We start from the raw sequence: 12,127 nt of genomic DNA on the forward strand, positions 1-12,127 counted from the left end.
GTTCTATTCTGGAGACAATAAAAATTAGTACAGGTCTTCTAAAAAGCAATACGATAACACATATCAAGAATTATAAATCATTCCAAACATGGAATTTATCCTGAAGAGATCATTAAAAAGAATAAAATGAATCTATACAGGATGATGTTCTTTGTAGCAATAACTCAAATGAGAAAAAAAAGTGAAACACCCCAGCTATCCAACATTAGGGACGATAATACTGTGGAATGATCTTCAGTGATAACCGTGAAGACTAAATGAAAAGCACAAAGCACTTATGATATAATTATAGGGGAAAGAAGCAAACATTTTAAAAGTTCATTATGACTACCTAAAATCTAAGTGGATTCAGATAACGTAAATAAAAGGAGATGACACAAAATGATTTTGAATGATTTGTTTTCGTTTTCCAAATTTTACTGTCATTACATTCTTCCCTTTAAAAAATTTAACTAACAGATTATTTGCATGATTTGACATCTAGTCTTCTTGCATGAGCAAAAGGGAGAGTAAATATGAAAGAACAGAAAACACCAGACCTCAATAATATGGGCCTAGAACATGATATGACCTTTCCCTGCCTGCAACTTTCTGAAAGAGATCAAGGTCTTGAAGTGGATGGATATAATTTGACAGCTGCTCTTTGAACCTTACTTCAAGAAAAGAATGAAGTCATAATTCTCAAGGGGTATCCATGTTTTTTTAGTTTAATTTTTATTTTATTATTTTATTTTTGAGATGGAGTCTCGCTCTGTCGCCAGGCTAGAGTGCAGTGCCATGATCTCAGCTCACTGCAACCTCTGCCGCCTGGGTTCAAGTGATTCTCCTGCCTCAACCTCCTGAGTAGCTGGGACTATAGGCACGTGCCACCATGCCCAGCTAATTTTTGTATTTTTAATAGAGACGGGGTTTCACCATGTTGGCCAGGCTGGTCTCCATCTCTTGACCTCATGATCTGCCCCACCTCGGCCTCCAAAAGTGCTGGGATTACAGGAGTGAGCCACCGTGCCCAGCCTCCATGGTTTAATTAAAAGAAGTTCTTGTTCTCAGTCTATTGGGGCCAAAGAAATTTACTCTTCCATATACCATCTCCTGAATGCACATTTAGTCAATCCCCTTTATAGCAGAAAAGACATCTCCAGCCTTCTTAAGAGAACCCCTTCAGGAATCCCTTCATTCCATGATTCTTGGACTCCTGATTCTACCTCGCATCATGGTACCTGGACTGTATGACCTGGTTTCCTGGACTCTCCTTTAGCGATGATACCCCAAGTAACAACATGTGTTATCATCACAGCTTCCAGTTATTTGGTATTTCTCCGTGCTGAGCACTGTGCTTAGCTTCTTATCTGTATTTTCTCATGTAGTCCTTATAACAACCCTATGACTAACTGTTATTGTTCCCACTTGGAAGATGAAGACACTGAGGTTCCAGGAAATTAAAAACTCATTGCAAGATCATAAGACCAGAAGGGTTCAAGACCAAGACTCAAGCTAGGTTTGTAACCAACAAAAACTATATCTCAATCACCATGCCTGGAGATCATGCTAATTCACACAAAAGTCAACGTTCTGCTCTTTCCACTGAGGAGCATTTCGGGAAATTCCCTTCTGTCATTTGCCTTAAAAACTCCTTAATTCTTGGGAGACACAACTGTTGCTTTGCAAAGCAATTATATTAAATATGCATTAGACTGCTTAGCTTGTCCTGAAAATGAGCTAGTCACCTTTCTCTTTTTTTCCTCACTCTGCATCTTTTTGTACAAGGAACTTGGTGACCCTGCCCTGGTGTGTGCATGATAGAGGGCAGGGAAGAGAACAAGCAGAGAAGGGAAAGAAATATGTGGGGGATCAATCTAGCTCATGTCCAGAGACTCAAATGGGAATGCCCTGTGGAAATGAACTGTGAAGGCCTGGCCAACAGGGCTGTCTGTCTAGTATCTTCTGCCTACTGTGTAGCTTCACAAAATAATTATCATAGGTTAATCAGGTCGGCAAACTTGCCGGGCAATGATAAGCTGGGCAGCCTCAGGTGTGCTCTCAGTGGGCAATTGTGAAGGCTCTCTGGCTGCTCAGATGAGCAAGTCAGCTGGGAACAACTGATCTGCTGAGAAATCTGATGGCTGCCCCATGAGGGGAACCAGGTTGCTAGGATCACTGGGTGAAAGCTGCTCACCCTTCAAATAGTCTAACCCTCTGTGATCAGGCTGTTTCAATCCCCACATCTCAAGACTCTCACAGATCTGGAACTGGTTTGTAGTCTAAGGCCCTGGCAGGGATAATGTTTAATTGGCTTGAAGGCAGAAAACGTGAAGTACAGGACATGCAGCAAAGTTAGTTTTATAATTACAAAAAGTCCGGTGCCCTTCAGAAGGGTTACATGGGGGTACTTCTCCAAGATGGATTGTTTTTTGTTTTGTTTTGGGGTTTTTTTTGTTTTTGTTTTTGTTTCATGGTGTTTTTATCTACTGCATAGAATTTGGAGGAAAAAGCCCAGGATTTGAAATGTGGACAGGAATTTAAATCCTTGGTGGGCACATAGCAGCTGTGTGACCATGGGCATGATACCTAACCTCTGTGAGGTACAATGGGGATAATTATATCCACCTCTTAGGAAGGTCATGAAAATAAATTGAGATAAAACATATGAAAGCACCCAGCACTGGCATACTCAGTCCATATTAGTTTCTCATTCTCTTCATTATTTTCATTATCATCTTTATCACATCCTCACCTTTTTTCATCATTGTCAGTAGCAGTAGCATCAACCCAGTGCCCTGACTTTCAAGACGACTATGAAAACACCCCAACTGCTGCTAAATTACCAGCAACAAGGATCTGGTGAGTAAGTTATTTTGGGGAAGTCAGGTCTTGTCAGCGTGCGTCGAGTTTCTTGCAGTCCTGTGTGTCAGTCTTTCTTAAACCCCTCAGATACCCAGAACCTCTCTGTCTACTCAAAAGAACTGAACTATTAATGTCCCTCATAGAAGAAGAAAGAGAAACCGGCTCCTGTAAATGTGGGTCAGGAATCACCAGGGAGGTAATGACTTGGTCTGTTCTGTGTTCTCTGGCCCTCCTTGGTCCTTCCATGAAAGCCCTCTGTCAGGAGCCCTGCGTGGCCATGGAGTGATTGCCCTTTTGTTCTACAAATTCCTGGATATGACTCACAGAACCGTTTAAGCACGTCTCTCTTCATGTTCCTAGGAATTTTCCTGACAAGCGCAGTGCCTATCCTGAGGCAATCGTATTTCTCCTTGACTTCTCTCCAGTATCAGCTTGTTGCTTGACACCACTGCACAGCCAATTGTATAATGTGGGTGAGTCTAGCTGCATTTTCCTCAGACACAAGCCTGTCTGCCCAGTGCTAAGGTGACATCAGGCCAGGCCACAGTAAGTCATGCCTTCCTCTCCAACCCTGAGTGAGGTGGAGTCCTTGAAACTATCACCATCCAGTGGAAATCAGTGCTGCACTTTCAGGAGGTTAAGCATGAAAAGAGCATAAAAGGTGCTATTACCCCGTGTCACGGTAATTCCCCTTCTGGAAACCTTTTCTGAGGAAATGATACGAAAGGATTCGGTCATAGTGGCTGGTAGTTACTGAGCACTCACTGTGTGCTGACACTTTTAATTGCCAGGTGTATATTGACTTATTTAATCATCATAACAACTCCAGGAGGCAGCAGTCAGGTTATCCCCATTTTTCAGATGAGGAAACCAAAGAACAGTGAGACAGTTGTATCTATGTTCATGCTGCTTAAGTGTGTAGGAGCTGAGAGTGAGCTCAGGTGGTCTGATTTCACAAGTCCTCACTCTTGACTTCTATACTAGTGTGGCCTTCATGCACAAAGCTTGATATAAACAGAAGAGGAAGAAGAAGAAGGAGGAGGAGGGATGGGAGAGAAGGAAGAAGGGGAGCAGGAGAACAAAAGGAAGGAGAAGAACAGGACAGGAAGGAAGATTTAGAATAAAAGTTAAATTTATTGTTATTTATGATAGTGAAAATCTGGGCCAGGGCCATTAGGGTCAAGTATTCTGACATTCCAGGTACCCAGGGTATTCTGAAGAAAGAGAGTTCTGTGGGTTCTATGCACAGCTGCCTTCTCACCCACTGGGGAGGAGCACAGTACTGAGAGTGGGGCTTACATTTACAAAGTTGGTATGAAAATTAATAGGCATCTACATTCCTAGAGGTCAATAAATAGAGTGAGAGTTGTTTGTTTGCTTGCATATTGGAATGGAGAAAAATAGGTCCAGTCCTAATAAACTTTAAATTACTTCTGCTCTTCCCTTCTTCCTAAACATTTTCATCTGTCCACATTACTATAGGAATTTTTTGATGCTGTCAATGGGAATTTTTAAAATAAGTATGTTGCTATGTCAAAAAATTTGGAAATTAAAAGATGTTGTTTTACCTTCTTGGCACAAAATGCCCCAGGTTCAATCTTCTCAGAAAAATATCAGGCACATCTATCTAATACCAAAAAGTTTTCGGAATGGTTATCCTAGGAATTCTCTTTCTGAAAAATTTACTATAGTGAACTAATTGACAAAGGGAGAACAATTTTTCACAGGAAGGTAATCCAATATCACTTAGAACAACAAGTATTAGAAACACCTCAAATGTCCAATAGGGAGATAGTTAAGTATCTTAGGGTATATCTCTTCCATGGGATAGTATGCAGTCATTGGCAATGATAATTTCAAAGACAAAATGTTGCAAACTGAGAAAATGGTTACAAGTAAAACACAAAAAAATTATATAGAAATTATTACCATCAAATGATATACATTTTTGCATATAGACAGAGATACATTTTTTTGCATGTAGACAGAGACTGAAAGTCTGTACAGAAATTAAATCAGATTAATGATGATGGGATTCAAGATAGTTTTATTTTTATATGCTTGTTTCCACATTAAATATTACAAATTTACAGATCCAATGATGAAAGGACAAAGCACTGTAACGGGTGCAGTGCAAGAGGGCGTCTTGGGACAAGCAAGAAGATAGACAGGAAGCTATTGCCCTAATCAGGTATGAGATCCTAGCAGTGAAGTTGAACAGTGATAGTAAGGGGAGGATTCTAGCAATAAGCTATAGTCAGTGAGAGTGAGAGGGAATCACTGATATTCCAAAGTTTGTGATTTGAGCCTAACAATAGAGAATAACAGTACGGAAACAGGACTAGGGAGAATTTTGGAAACGTTCTATGTGGAGGTAACATAGAGACATTCTTTAAGTGATATCCAGTTGGAAGTTGGAATACTGTTTTGGAGTTCACAGCAACGTGTGACTCTGGTCCCCAAGTGTCTATATGCGCAGAGGATGGTTTTATATCCAGACTGAGATCTGAGCTCATAGTAATTCTTAATATACAAAGTATAGGACTCAGGCCATCATATTACAGGTCAAGACTCACCTTAGTGATTGCCAAACTTAGAGTTCTGTTTTCTTTTGACATATATTACTCCAAAACTTAGAAGCTTAAGCTTTTGTTATCTCACAATTCCTGTGGGTCAGGAATCCAGGTGCAGCTTAGCTGTTTGTCTCTAACTAAGGATCTCTCAAAAGGGTATAATCAGGGTGTGAGATAGGGCTGCAGTTATCTCAAGAGTCATCTTGGAGAGGATCTTTTTCCAAGCTTCCTCATATGGCTGTTGGCAGGCTCAGGTCCTCACTGACTGTTTGCCAGTGACATCAGCTCCTTACCATTTGGACTTCTCCCTTGAGCAGTTTGAAATATGGCAGCTGGCTTCCTTCAGAGAGAGAAAGAGAAAGGGAGAGAAGGAGAGGGAGAGAGAGAACCCAAGAAAGAAGTCACGGACTTTTTATAACCTAATATGAGAAATGACATTCCATTACTTCTGCTGTATTTTATTTGTTACAAGGGAAATGGAAAGTCCAATTCACATTGAAAGATAGGGAATCACAGATGGGGAGGAGCAGCAGGAGGTGGAGATTATTGGGGGTTATCTTAGAGGCCTCCTACCACCAGTTTTGTAGAGGTAATTGAAGTTGTTCCACACCATTACCACCAGCACCATCACTGCCATCTTTGCCATATTCATTCACTACTTACTCTTTTGAAAAATATGGAGAAGTTGATTTTTGCAGAACTGCATAAAGTTAGCCTTCAAAGATCTCTTCAAAGCTATCCAGCTCAGAAACAGTGAATGCAGTGCAGTAAGCGTGTTGCCATTCTCCCTTTTCATGCTGCTGTCAGACATAACTAATCATCCAATTCTCCCTCCCATATCCATGCTAGGCATAACTAATCATTTAAGCCCTTGAATGTTGTGAGCATACCCAAAGTCTTGAAGTAAGTAGCAAAACTGATATTTGAATTCTGATCTGACGCCAATGTCAGTTCTCTTGCTGTTATTCACTGTCTACCTTTCAGCTCCACTCCTGGCAAGTTATTTTACAGCTCCATTTCCTATGCAGTGTGACTTAAAAATTCTAATATTTGGGTGGTTGTGTGGTAAGTGTATATGTGTATACCCACTGGCAAATTCTGTTGATTAGAATTGGCAAAACAGTAATCCAGATCACAAGATCACACATGTACACACATAGACATATAGATGTACATGTATATTTGTATATATTTTTCTTTTTCCAGAAAGTGATTATGCCATTCCCATCCAATCTAGTCAACCCACACCAGTGTGAACACCAGAAAATTGTTCTTGCCAGTAGTGGAATGTGCAATGTGCCCAAGGAGATTGTCTAAAATTTAAAGGACAGAGACCAATACAAAGTATTCACTGCCCATATCCCCCTTACTTAGAATAGGGTCTGCCATGCAATGTGCCGTAAACATTGGATGAATTAGTATGTGAATGATTACAGGAATGAAATCAGTTATTTTTCTACCATCAGTCAGTCATTCAGGCACCACTTCACAGGTTTTGCCATACACCTGTGTTTTTTGAACTTAATATTTCTCTTTAAATCAATTCATTTTAAACCTAAATAATTTTTAAATGAGCCTGTAACTTGCTATCATCAATTTTAAAAAAGAGTTCTTTTTAAATGACATAGCATATCTATTTTACGACATCCACAAATCACCTAGAAATCATCTTGCATAACACTAGGGGTGAGTGCACTGCACTAAATAAATGAATGTAAATCCCATAGCATGTGTCCATGTTTGGAGTCTCAGAGATGGCTCAAGAGGCCCTTTAAAGAGCCAGTGGCAGTGCCTGCCAGGAGCCTGGCAAGAGTAATTGGCCTCCTTAACCCTGGGAGAGATTATTGTAAAGTCTGTGAAATATCAGTAGAATTGGAAGAGGCATGGTCAAGGCAGTGGCAGATGAGAATCCATTAAAACATTCTATAGGGAGGTTGTTCTCGCTTCCTGCCAGGATGCTAGTCACATTCACTCATTCACTCATTCACTCATTCATCCAGTACCTTTTCAGATACTACCATGAGCCTAGTCCTGAACTAGGTTCCACGAAGACCAAAATGAATAAGGCCCAATGCTTGTCCATCAAGAGCTCAATCTAGAAGAGAGGTGAGAAGTACAAAACAAACAAAAACCCTTCATGCACTTACAAATTCTCTAATAGGGTCATGCATAAGATGTTCAAAGTACTGAGGAAGCAAATGCCACTGCCTCAGAGGATACAGAGAAGAGGTAACACCTGTTCCTCGATACAAAGAACAGGTATGTAAGGGCACTCAGAACAGAAACAGAATGGGTAAAGGCCTTGGAGGTGAAAAACAATGAGCATGACATGTGTGGCAATAGCGGTGGGTATACCAAAGGAAGTAGAAGGGGTAGAGGTTAACTATGAGAGCATAGGTTATGAGGGCTGCTTAGCTTGATGAAAGAGTCTGGAATTTATCCTGAGGGCAAAGGAGGTCAGGAAGGATTTTAAGCAGAGGAATAAAGCAGCCAGTCGTATATTTTAGAAATGTCCCTCCAGCTGATGTCAGTAGTATAGACAGGGGATGCAAGCTCGGTTTTCTCATCTGTGCAATGGTCTTTGTAAGCTACTTCAGAGGAATCACAGGAGAATTAACACCTCTGAGTGAAGCACTTTGATTTCCACAGAGAAAAAGCCAAATACATCTATTAAGTTAAAATACTGTCATCCTTGAGTTTCCATAATCTTTTCTCTGACCCATCTCACCCACATAAACATACTGCCCCAGGAAAGTTTGTGAAAAGAATTCAGAAGAATGTAATCCTAATACACAAATTGTGCTATTGTTTATACCTAATCACGGTTAATGTGAGTAGAAAACAAGAAGAGTGCCACACACAGAGTAATTAGCTTTCCTAAAAAAATTTAAAGGAAAGGAAATTGGTTACAGAGGAATGGAGGTCTCAGCTTGGTCACTTCCTTTTTGGATTTGGGCAAGTCTCTTAGCTTTCTAAGCTTCACTTTTCTCAGCTCTAAAGTGCAAAAAATAAGTTTTGTGTTATAGATCTCTAAGGCTCTTCTAACAGAAGTTCTAGGTTTTTAAGATGTTCTGGGTGGGGCACGGTGGCTCAAGCCTGTAATCCCAGCACTTTGGGAGGCCGAGATGGGTGGATCACCTGAGGTCAGGAGTTCGAGACCAGCCTGGCCAACATTGCGAAACCCCATCTCTACTAAAAACATAAAAATTAGCCAGGGGTGGTGGCACATGCCTGTAGTCCCAGCTACTCGGGAGGCTGAGGCAGGAGAATCGCTTGAACCCAGGAGATGGAGGTTGCAGTGAGCCGAGATCACACCACTGTACTCCAGCCTGGGTGACAGAGCAAGACTCCCATCTCAACAAAAAATAAATAAATAAATAAAAATAAAAAAAGATGTTCTACATTTTTTTAGTTATACAATCTCTTTGATAGTAAAGCATACAATAAAAAGTCACAACTTATACAGACAAGTATTAACAATGGATTGTTTTAACATATATTTAACTGGGTGTTAGTGTAAAAATAAATCTTTTTATACTAATATATTATGCACATTAATACAAGCAGAATTTTATCTAAGTAGTACAAGTGTTTTGTTTGTTTTTTCTTTTGAGATGGAGTCTCGCTCTGTTGCCCAGGCTGGAGTGCAGTGGCGAAATCTCTGCTCACTGCGAGCTCCGCCTCCCGGGTTCACTCCATTCTCCTGCCTCAGCCTCCTGAGTAGCTGGGACTACAAGCGCCTGCCACAACCCCTGGCTAATTTTTTGTATTTTGAGTAGAGACGGGGTTTCACCGTGTTAGCCAGAATAGTCTCAATCTCCTGACCTCATGATCCGCCCGCCTCAGCCTCCCAAAGTGCTGAGATTACAGGAATGAGCCACCGTGCCCGGCCAAGTGTGTGTGGTTTTCTTTTTGTTTTATACTAATTATGGTATTCTTGCTGTCTTGACCAAATTTTTATTTTATTAGTCACATTGTCACCTTCTTCATTTTTTTTTTTTACTTTTATTTTAGGTTCAGGGGTACATGGGTAGATTTGTTATATAGGTAAACTCATGTCAAAGGGGTTTGTGGTACAGATTATTTCATCACCCAGGTACTAGGCCTAGTACCCAATGGTTATATTTTCTGATCCTCTCCCTTCTCCCACCCTCCATCCTCAAGTAGGCCCCAGAGTCTGTTGTTCCCCTCTGTATGTCCATGTGTTCTCATTATTTAGTTCCCACTTATAAGTGAGAACATGCAGTATTTGGGTTTGTTCCTGCATTCGTTTGCTAAGGATAATGGCCTCCACCTCCATCTGTGTTCTTGCAAAGGAAATAATCTCATTCTTTTTTATGGCTACATAGTATTTCATGGTGTATATGTATCACATTTTCTTTATCCAATCTGTCGTTGATGGGCATTTAGATTGATTCCATGTCTTTGCTATTATGAATAGTGCTGCAACAAGGTGTTCTATATTTTTTAATGGCAAGAGTTTCATAAGCGTCTAGGATAAGAGCATTTGAGTCCAGAGAATGAGAAATGCAAAACCCTTAGAGCAGCAATGAGTTTTATGGGTTAGAAGAAAGTCAAAATGCCACTGTAGATATAGCACAATTCACCAATGGGGAAAGTAGTAGAAAGTAAGATTAGAGAGGTAGGCAGTGGCTGGATCAGGTAATGCTTGGTAGGTCATTAAGAAGTCTGAATTTCATTCTCAGTAAAATGGAAAGCAATTGAAGTGATTTTACGGACAGAAACACAATCCATTTTAAAAGAAACACTAGCTACTGGAGTAGAGAAAAGATATGGGAAAAGGAAAGAAGGAAGAGTAGAAGCAATGAGATCAATTTGTAGGCAACTGTAGTCCAACGAACAGAGCATAGTAGCTTAGACCAGAACTGTCAGACGGAGGGAAGTGAGATTAAGGTAAAGCTGAAAAAACGTACTGATAGCTTAGATGTAAGAAATAAGGGGAAATGAGAAATCAATAATGATTTCTAAGTTTTGAAAAAGACTAGAAATAATCAGATTATTCTGAGAGGGAAGAAACGATCAAGATATCTGTTTTAGCTGATTACGTATAAGATAGATAATAGACATTCTAGATGTTTGGCAGGTAATTGATATCCTATATATCATGGAAGAATTTAGGACAAGAGATAGAAAGTTGGGGGTTATCAGACTGTAAGAAATAATCCATAAACAAATGCAGATGATGAGGAGACAGTAGAGAAACACACTGAATCGTCAGAGCAGGGATGGAGGAGCCAGCAAAAAAAATACTAAGATGGGTTGGCCAGTGAAGGAGAAGAAAATCTAGAACACACTGTCACAGAAGTCAAGAGAACAGAGTACTGAGGAGAGAAAAAGTGAATAACTTTGTCAGAGCACCTGATAAGAGTAGCACTGATAATTGATCACCAGATTTGACAACATGTCGTTGTTTGATGGCATTGATAATAACAGTTTTCAAAAAATGTTTTTGAAAGAATGGGAACTAACGCCTGATTGGCACATTTTTAAAAAAAGGATTAGAAGTAAGATAGTGAAGAGAGCAAGTATGGATGGACAATTTTTTTCTCGAGTTTTGCTTTGAAAGAGAGGAAAAACATATGGCAAGAACTAGAAGAGAATGTGAGCCAAGGGTGGGTTTCATTTTCTTAACATGGGAAACAGGAGAGCATGCTTGTCTGCTGATGGCAATGATCAACAGAAAAGGAAAAAATGATCAAGAAGACAAAGAGATGATTACTACAGGAACAAAGTCCAGAAGAAATAAGTCAGATGAGATCCAGTGCACAAGCAGAAGGGTTGGTCTTAGTAGAAGCATGAACAATCCTTATGAATAAATATATAAACAGGAGAAAACTGGCTCTGGAGGTTAAGATGCAGATAGGTTGGAAAACTGGTAATGAGAATACATGTTTTTACCTTCAGATCATGACTATTTTCTTAGCTGGATAAGAAGCAAGGTCATCATCTGAGAATAAAAAGAAGGGGGCAGAGTAAGAAGGTTGAGAAATGAGAAGACTCCGCTATGGTTGTCTTGGATAATGAGAGAATCAAAAAATGTGGCAAGGTTGCCAGGGAAAATAGAAAGTCCACTTGAGGTTTATGGTCACAAATTTGAGGTTAGACCAGACAGTATGGTTGAGTATTTTTCTCCAGTTCACTATCAGTGACCCTGGTATAAGGATGAAATAGACAGGGTGGGGTTTGAGGACTGAGTTTGGCTGGCTGAGAATGACAGAAGGGCCAGAAAGGTGAGGATTTGCAAGAAGATGATTACAGCTTCAGATTCTGGAATCTGAGCTCAGTGGTGAGGAAGGAAGGAAGGCATAAAGGGGATGGGGGCTCTAAGAAGGAATTGGCTCAATGACCCAGAGGTGCAGATGTAGTCAGAAATATATATAGACCAGGGATTAGAAAAGATCTGCCAGTTCCTACTTTGACACACTTTGGCAAGTTCCTTAGTTTTTTGCTCTCATTTTTCTTTATTTGTAAAGCAGGGAAAATAATATCTACCTCATAAGGTTGATGCAACAAAAAATGTGTTAATTGCCTAGAATAATTAACATTTACAAAGAGGTCTAGTACTGGTACACAGTATTTGCTGAAAATCTTCTTTGTAAGGTTTTCTACTTTTGATGGTTAAGGCACTGGTATAATTTGAACTATGTCTACAAAATACCAAATATCTTTATAAAAAAGAAAATTCTGGC

At 40.0% G+C, this 12,127-nt stretch overlaps 1 pseudogene; it reads left to right on the forward strand.

Moving 5' to 3' along the window:
* The window catches only part of LOC116475447 (E3 ubiquitin-protein ligase COP1-like), a 147,658-nt pseudogene that overhangs the window by 3,398 nt on the left and 132,133 nt on the right, over positions 1-12,127 (forward strand).

This window comes from Hylobates moloch, unplaced genomic scaffold, assembly GCF_009828535.3.
Source record: "Hylobates moloch isolate HMO894 unplaced genomic scaffold, HMol_V3 SCAFFOLD_10, whole genome shotgun sequence".
NCBI classification, from domain to species: domain Eukaryota; kingdom Metazoa; phylum Chordata; class Mammalia; order Primates; family Hylobatidae; genus Hylobates; species Hylobates moloch.